Consider the following 9,890-nt stretch of genomic DNA (forward strand, 5'->3'; position numbering starts at 1 on the left):
GCTTGATCCCCTGAGGCAAACACTGCTCCCAGAGGAAAAGCTCCTGTATTAGGCACGTTGAAAAGCAGCCAACTGAAATACGATTACTCAGCTGGCTCTGCCTGAAAAGAGCAACTTCGAGCCTATGTCTCAGGCACCTTTCTCAGCCTTCACGACAGCATTGCCCTTTACAGGGATTGCTTTGTGTAGTATTTCAGAGCCTAACAAAAACAAACTATTGAGCAGGTTTTATATGAAATTCTAACCCTAACAAAGGACTCCACTTTGCAGGAAAGGTGGAGTCCTTGAACTATGAGGAATTAAGCTATGAGGAAGAATCTTAGCTTGGCTGGTAGAAAAACAGTGATTATAATGCTTCTTACCAATGTAGCACCTTTTAATCAGAAAACTCAAAGGATTTAAATGCCATCTGCCCAGGTAAAAAATGGTGGCAGTTCTCTGAAACAGTATAAATTGGGGCACACAGAGGTACAAGCAGCAAGCCAAATTCTGTACCCTATGTGCAGCTCCTTTGTTCTCCACTGACTGAGGTGAAATTTCCATTCGTACTAGGAATATGCACTGGGGATTCTGGGAAGATAAGGTAGAGGAAAGTCTATGAGGGAAGTAGGAAGGCAGTAAGGAGAAAGTGTCAAGAAGTTTCGCCAAACTTTGCCTTGAACATAGCACAAGCTGGTGAGTATGTATGTGTGTCTGTGTGTGTGTGTGTGTGTGTGTGTGCACATGTCCATTAGTATGAAACACCACTGATATGACCTAAAGGCTGAAAGGATGGATTATTAGCCTCTCTTGGACATAGAAGAGAGGAGACAAAGAGAGATTTATAAACCTCTTTATTTAAAAAATGAGCTGAAAAGTAAATCTAGTATTATTTACCAAACTATTAAAGTCTTGTATCAAAGTTGTGTTTGCATGGTGCACTGCAAATACGTGGTGACTGTGGGAATAGAAAGAGAATAGGATTCTTAGGAATAGATAGATTATGGGGATAGCAAGGCAAGGGTTGTTGGTATTCAGAGGAACCACCAACAATTTTCCCTGCCTGTTAGATGGTAGAGAAACCTCTAGCAACTTTGAGAGTTTAGAGCATTAAAGGCACAAAATTTAAGGTAGAAGTTATTTTAGAAAATGTATTGTTTACATGTTTGATTTGGAGGATATTATACCCATTGCCATGCATGGCTTTTTATGACATGTCTCCTATCTACCTTTTTAGTGTCATCTTGTGCCATTCTTTGCCTCAGACTCTTAAGCTTCTGTGTCCTTTCCTATGTGTGCACATACATGTTGTTTCTTACTTCTGTGCCTTTACTCATGCTATTTCTTCTTCTGGAAATTCCTGCCCTCCTCATTTGGCTACCAACTACTCATCCTTTAAGACTCTGCTTAGGTGTCACCTCCTCCAGGCCTTTTCACAATGGTTCCACCTCTGTCACTGCAGCCTGGGTTTAGATGCCACTCCTCTGTAATCCTAGGCTACCCTACACATGTTTTACAGTGTATGAAACTATTCATTTACAGTTCTCTGGACTGAAAGTTCTCTGGGCTACACAAACTGTTGTTGTTGTTTTAAATCATTTAAATCATTCCTATATTCCCAACACCTAGTACAAAACCTGACAGAGAATAGGCACTCAGTAAATGCTTATTAGAAGATTTGACTCAGATGTGTCATTGAATGACTTTGTGCTCAAAAAACAGAAAGGGCAACTGATATAGAATACGCCTCCAAGAGATTATAAAGTACCAAAAGCATATTTTCTCTTCCTTAGGGTCTAATTCATTAACTGAAAAACTATTGAGTTTGTGAATTTTTGTATTTAGTTGTGGCTTGAAAAAAGTATAGAAATTGAATAAGTACAAGGCAGAGGAAACTATATAAACTCATTCACAATAAGTATGGTGCAGGAGAAAGTAAGTGAGAAGACTCTGTTAATTGTTGGAGCACTAAGAAATATTTGGAGAAAGAAAGTGTGGCTATTCGTGTGCTTTGAAATCCAGCCCAAAGCCATGGCCTGGTAAGTAATACTAAAGTAATTGTTAATTGGGGGGGGGTGATACATAGGATACTCTAGTTGTGGGAAAGAAACACCTCAAAATTATGATTAAAGAACATGTCACACTGAGTTGTGCAATCTGGACTTTAAACTATGGGATATCTCAAAGACATTGAAATTAACAACAATCTGACAGTGGCCAGAGGAGAGGTGGGAGAGGACAGTGGGGAGAAGGGTTTTCAGGAACTACTATAAAGGACACATTGACAAAACCAAGATGGGGTGGACACAAGGGAGGGAGGTGGGTTTGGCTGAGGTGAGGGAAAGTGGTGGGGGGAAAATGCAGACAACTGTAATTAAACAACAATAAAATAATTTTTTAAAATGAACTATGTGATATCTCTTCCAGGACACATAGACCACAGCCATAAATCTGCTTATCTTTAAAAAAACAGTATTGACAGCAATTTTAAGATTTATTCATAATTGTGATTTTGTCCAGGAAAAAATTAAAAGAAAAATGGATCCAATAGTTACATTGCACATTCTTTTCCTTTCTCTCTAATATTAAATTTATGTCATTATCCACAAAAATTCTTTCAATTTTGTTTTTATTCACTAAGAATAAAGCAGGTTCATTACCTAAAGCTTGCTTTTAGCTATTTGGATGTAAAAGTTTTGCACAATATTTTTCTAGCCCTATACTGAAAAAAAAAGCCCTATTAAACTTCACCAGCTGAAAGTCTAAGTAAAGAAACTCCATCAGTCTATCTACAGGAAAATATATGTATAGATCTTAAAATCCTATCATAATGCATATCTGTATATAAAATAAGCCTTTAAATTTATAGTTTTAGCCCTAGCTGGGTGACTCAGTTGGTTGTAGCATCATCCCATACACCAAAATTTTGCAGGTTCAATCCCTGGTCAGGGTACATATGGGAGGAAACCAAGTGATGTTTCTCTCTTGGTTAAAAGAAAGTTTATAGTTTCAGATATTAACCACCATATTGAAATATCAGACTTCACCATAGCCAAAACATTGATAAAATATTTCTTTAAAAGTTTTCTTCAATTCTGCATAGCAAGACTTGCTTAGGAAGGCAATCACACAGGTTTTCTTCTGGCAGCCAAGGAGGTTAGAAGATTAGGTTAGGCAGCCTTAGAGATTAGAAACAAAGATACATATTGTTCTCTGAGTTGTAACAAACACAATGCAGCTTCCCCTCCCTTGTTTTCCCTTTTGGAATCTTTAACCAAACCAATCCTTTATATAGGAGATATCTGAATCACACTAGGCAATGGAGCTCATGTGGATTTTTTTAAACAAACAAATGAAGAATTTTCTCTCCCAGGACAAAGAGGGTCTTTCTTTAGTACATCAATATTAATTCCTTCCTAGAACCCTGAAACTTTGATTATGTAGCTAATAGGGACACTCTTTAAGTTGTTAGTAAAAATGAATAAATATTTTACTTTGAACTAGGTATCTCGTACTATTGTAATGATGCATTAAAGGAGAGAAATGTTTAGTCTTCACCCTAGATGTGTTGCTATTTCTCCTTTTAAAAGTATTGTTGTTTTTTTAATCCAATGTGCTTTTAATCTCTTTCAATTTTTTAAGATTTTATTTATTTCTCTTTAGAGGGGAAGGGAAGGAGATAGGGAGAGAAATATCAATGTATGGTTGCTTCTCGTGTGTCCCCTGCTGGGAACTGGACTGCAGCCCAGGCATGTGCCCTGACTGGGAATCAAACGGCGATACTCTGGTCCACAGGCCCACGCTCAACCCACTGAGCTACACCAGCCAGGGCTTCCTTTTAAAAGTATTGTAAGGAATGCTTACTGTTTGCATTTATAACAATAAATGATATAAGAGATATGTACTGTACTTGTTAAACAACAGGCCCTTCAGTAATCCACTGCCTAATCTTTTGTTTTTCCACCTAAAGAAATTATTCACTTCATATTGTATGATCCACAGAATAATTGTTCTTGTTACCTTTTTAAATAAAAGCAAGCATTAAAAAAATCATTTCATGATAAGACCTGAAATCCACCTACTAGAGTCCTTTGAGAAGATAAAATCAATTCAAGAATAATTATGTTAATACTGTTTATGTTCATGTGTAGAAATATTCAATATCTTATTCAAATTTATAAAGATTGAACTAGCAGTTGCCATTACTATATATCTTATAGAACTGGAAAAAGAAGTGCTATGAACAAAACCAATCATGTGTATAAAGCAGTGATTTTTAACCTTCTCAATCTCATGACATACATAAACTAAACATTAAAATTCTGCAGCACACAAAAAATATATTACATTTTTTGCCAATCTGATGAAAAAATAGGTATAATTTTGATTCATTCACCCCAGACCACTATTGTTGTGTTGGCTGTTGTCAATTTTTGTTTGACGATCTAAGGGAAAAGAGGTCACTGCCCCTAACTAAATAGTCAGGTTCTGCATGTTTTAAAAATTCTTGCAGCACACTGGTTGCAAATTGCTGGCATAAAGTATATCATTTATTTTTTACTGCTTGGCTAATGTCCTTTAAAATAAAAGTGATGTGCACTAGAATGTCTGTATGTGGATAATATAATAGATTCTTTCCTCCTTCACCATGTACAGTGATATTTTAACTTCTTTTCCTAGAACTGACTCCTGAGGGGATATCCAAGGCCTCCTCTAACTATGCACTTTCTTGCATTGCTGAATTGATATTGATAAATGATCTGTTTGTGTTTTATTACTGTCAAACAATATTGTCATTAACAGAAATAATGCTACTGCCTCTAACAATAACAATAACCACCACAACAGTAGTAATATCAGTTACCCTTTGTTGGAGGAGCCAGGTACTTTAGGAATGTTTTCTTTTTAAAAAAAAAATATTGATTTACTTTTAGAGAGAGGGGAAGAGAGTAAGAAAAACATCAATGTGTAAGAGATACATTGATCGGTTGCCTCTCTCACAGCCCCAACTGGGGACCTGGCTGGAAACCCAAGCATGTGCCCCGGCTGGGAATCAAACCAGTGACCTTTTGGTTCACAGGCCAGCACTCAATCCACTGAGCCACACCAGCCAGGGCTGAATGTTATTTTCAATCACAACAACTCTATGAAATGGGTACTATTACTATTCCCATTTTTACAAGTGAATAAACAGGCACAGAGAAGTTAAATAATTTGTCCAAGGTTATCAGGCTGGAAAATGCAGGTGCGATACTAAAACCCAGTTCTGACACAGCCCGAGCTTCTCCCAGTAATCATACTATGGAGCTTCTCCTTCCCACCTTAGCCATTGTTGATTATTCTATAACTTCTTTCCCTTCTCTCAGCATTTCTCCTTTTTGTTGTTTACTTCTCCTTCCTTTCACCCCTGGTACACCTAACCCAGTCCTTCCTATAAAATTGTTTTCTCTTTCCTGGCAGTCTCCCCTTCATCTATCCCTCCCTCTCGGTCAGTTTCTTCTTAAAATGCAAACTAAGGGTAATTAGTGATCATCACTAGTCTGGAAAAATAACACCTTGACACCAGCCAGATATCCCACTTCTCCAAATATGAGATCACTTTTTCGATACTACTGAAGAGAGGAGGGAAGATTCAGTGTAGAAGTCAATTGGATCAGTCCCATGCACTTCCTACAATCAGAGATCAGTTTATGAAAGTAGTACCAAGACCTCCACCAATACCCATGGTCAGGAGGACTTATAAATAAAGTGGAGTTCAGTTCCATAATCAGTATTCTTATAGTTATTAACATCAGTGTGATGCAGCAACCAGTCACTGGTAGTTAAGATTTTAGGCTTCCCATGACCTTGTGTTTTGGGGATACTATTGTTTCCAGACTTAGGAGTGATGATATACCTGTCTTGTAATTACACAAGACTAGATAATGCCTCAGTGCGCATTTACTGACTTACTCATTTGTTTAGGTCTTTTGTGTCTAGAAATAATGAGGGCTATATAATTAAGACTTGCAAGGAAATATTATTGAAAAATGCAGGAAAAATTAAAACAAACCTCTTGCATAATACCTTTCCATTAAATCATTTTACCAATATGAGTTGCTCATTCCAATGAGGCGTGACAAGTGAAACAGGTGCAAAACGTATTAGTCTCATTTTTCTAAATAACTAAGAGAAAAACACACTGCTGTTTTATAACTTTGGGATGCAAAAAAAGTCTGTAGAGCTAGAAAATAACAACAATTTCTGATATAGGAATAAATCCAATTGACTAGGATGCCCAGTTTATTGAACTGTGGTGGGTACACATGTACCCACCATAGTGTGGTATGTTGAATCTTCATTTTATGACGCTTACACCACCTCAGGAATAAAACTGTCACTATTTGCAGATGACATGATATTATATATACAAAACCATAAGGACTCCTCCTCCCCAAAATTGTCAGAACTAATAAACAAATTTAGTACAGTTGCAAGATACAAAATCAATATATGAAAATTTATTGCATTGCTATCCACCACAATAAGATATCACCTCACACATGTTAGAATGGCTACTATCAAAAGGACAAGAAATAGTAATTGTTAACAAGAATGTGCAGAGAAGAGAACCTTTGTGCACTATTTGTGAGATTGTAAATTGGTACAGACACTATGGAAAACAGTGTAGAAGTTCCTCAAAAAATCAGAAACAGAACTACCAAACCACCAAGCAATTCCACTTCTGGGTATTTGTTCAAACAAAATGGAAACACTAACTCAAAAGAATATATGCACCACCTGTGCTTATTGTAGCATTATTTACAATAGCCAAGGTATGGAAGCAACCAAAGTGTCCATTGATAAATGAAAAGATAATGAAGATGTGGTATACATTACCACTCAGCCATAAAAAAGAATGAAATCTTGTCATTTGCAACAACAGAGATGAACCTTGAGGCTATTACACTAAGTGAAGTTAGTCAAACAGAGAAAGACAAATATCACATGATTTTACTTATATGTGAAATCTAAAAAACAACAAAAATAAAATGCTCATTGATACAGAGTACAGATTGGTGATTACCAAAGGTGGGTGGAGAGGGTAGGTACAATGGGAGAAAGGGGCCAGAGGTACAAACTTTGAGTTATAAAATGAATAGTCATGGGAATGTAATGAACAGAACGGCAACTCTAGTTAATAATATTATATTGCATATTTGAAAGTGGCTAAGAGAGTAGATCTTAAGTTATCGTGACAAAAAAATGTAACTGTACAGTGACATATTTTAACTAGACTTATTGTGGTGGTCATTTCACAATATATACAAATACCAGATAATTATGTTGTATACCTGAAATAATATAATGTTATATGTCAATTATACCTCAGTGTTTTTAAAAAGTAAAAAACACATGAGGAAAACAAAACACCAACTCAGGTATATTCCATAGCTTTTTGGTCATTTTTAGGTATTAAAACATCTTACCTGGTCCAACCTATTTTAAAATTTCAATTAATTTCCAGTTAACTGTTCATCTTCTCTCTCCCTCCACTAACAACCAGACTGTAGCTCAAGGGACTTGGAATAATGAAGAAACGCAATTTTCTCCTTCATTTCTCCCCTCTCAGAATTCCTTTCTCCTCTGCCAGGTTGCAAATGGGAAGAGCTCCTGGTCCAATCTACATTCCGGTGTCACTGCTTCCCTGACTATGAATGACTGGTTATCAATGACTTCCACAAGGCAGGTGTCCATGTCATGAGTGTATATGAGGTCATCTGGAATGGTATGTGCATGTGGCTTCTCTTCTCACTATTCTCTGACATCCAGTTGCAACCTCTTTCAAGCAGGCCTCTAATATACCTCAGAACCTCTGGCTGCTGAGAACACCTTCATCACATGGAAGCCCTTGGGCAGCATACTGGCAAGATGACTCGAGCCTGGCTACTTTTGGTGGCATCTATTTGACCAGTGGGAAACACACACACCTCCTTTGCCAAAGTGGTAATTCAGGCTGTTTCACTGACATCTCCTTTCTTTGCCCTGACATCTCTCTTCTATTAAGTTTTCCTACTGCTCAAAAGTCATGATGACAAAGCAGATTGTCCACTAGATAAGCAGGGGTTAAAACAAAAAATGGCATGACAGTGTCCTCTTTTGCCCAGTCTTGCAATTTCTGACAAGTAGTTATCTCAGAGTCTTGTTCACCCTTACTCAGTGTTTGAGTATTCCTCCTCTTCTACTTGAAGAAAAAGAAGGAAACTATAACACTTCACACTTATAACATTTTCAACTTCACACACATAACCTTTTACATGTAACTTCTCATATGATCCTCCTAACAACACTATGAAGTAAGTAGCAAATACATCATTTTGGGGAAACTGATTCCCAGGACCAGGCCCTTTGCTGGAGCCCCAGTAGAACACTGACTTCAGGAGTTCTGCCTATGCTTGCAACTAGACTGACATAAAAACATTTGAGACCTCTGTAATGAAATCTTCTTGGGAAGGGTTGGTATAAGACAAAGGAACCTTATTTAGAATCTCATCTTACAATATTAAAGCAAGGTTCTAGTAAAGAAGGGCTATTTGTCACATATGCTACACTAGGTGCTGTGGGGAAGCTACATATAAGGAGCTTGCAGTCTTAGAAGGAGATTAGAAAGTTGTAAAAGACCGTGAATAATCAAGTGCTATATTTTGAGAACAGAGTTAAGTGCTCAGATTATTGGAATAGCTGAGGAGAGTTTCACATGGGACATATTTAAGATAAGTCTTGATGGGAACAATTAGGGTTTATGGGGCAGGATAACTGTAATCAGGCAAGAATGAGCAGAAAGCAGCATAATACAGGTCTGACTAGAGCAAAAGGTTTTGTGTTGAGAAGATGTAGAGGAAATGGTTGACTCATCGCAATGGAATTACCAGATTCATGGAGGAGGGACCTTGTCTTGTTAACCAGTGTATGCCCAGGGTCTGAAAGGAGGCCTGAAGCACAGTAGGCTCAGTAAATATTTGTTGTTTGCTAAGCCTGATAATAGAGATGCTTGAATCTGTACTTCACTCTGTAGGTCAGAGGGAGCCTTCAGAGTTATCAGCAAGAACAGAATCACTTAAGAATTCTCCAAAGTGCCTTTAAAATTATTTCAAATTTTATTTTGTATCCAGTTCATCCTGATCCTAATTCTACCTAAGGATATCTCAAAGTAGAAAAAGGGCAAAACAGCAGTCAGCATCCACAAAATAAGGCAGAGGAATGGCTAAAATAACATTCATTTTTATTTCTTTGGCTTTCACCAAAATAAAATTTAGTATAATATTTGTGTTGTTTCTTATGGTTTGAAAGTCCAGATTCATATTCATTTGCATAGTTGAGATGATTGCAAACTGGTACAAATTTTGGGAGGGCAATTTGGCAACAAGTATTAAACATCTGAAGACTGGTCATACCCTTTGTCCTGGTACTCCTTAATTCTAGAATTAGCCTCAGGAAACAAAGATGTGAACAAAAACTAGCATTGTTGAAAAAATGGATAGCACACTGAGTAAACATTTTGTGAATTTTAAATACATTTTATATTATTCAAACAAAAAAATTTTGTTGTAGAATAATAACATAGAAAAATGTAAACTGTTACAAGATGGATTAGAAAAAGTCTGGAAGAAATTATCCTAAAATATTTGGGGTGTTCTTCAGGTGTTAAGATGATTAATAATTTATATTTCTAATTATCATATATATCTTTTACAATCAGAGAAAAACTACATTTACTGAGTTTAGTTTTTTTAAGATTTTATTTATTTATCTTTAGAGGGGACGGGAAGGAGAGAATGAGAGAAACATCAATGTATGGCTGCCTCTCATGCTTCCCCTGCTGGGACATGGCCCACAACCCAGGCATGTGCCCTGACTGGAAATTGAACCAT

The sequence above is a fragment of the Artibeus jamaicensis genome, unplaced genomic scaffold, assembly GCF_021234435.1.
Source record: "Artibeus jamaicensis isolate MK-2021 breed Jamaican fruit bat unplaced genomic scaffold, CSHL_Jam_final scaffold_378, whole genome shotgun sequence".
Classification (NCBI taxonomy): Eukaryota; Metazoa; Chordata; class Mammalia; order Chiroptera; family Phyllostomidae; genus Artibeus; species Artibeus jamaicensis.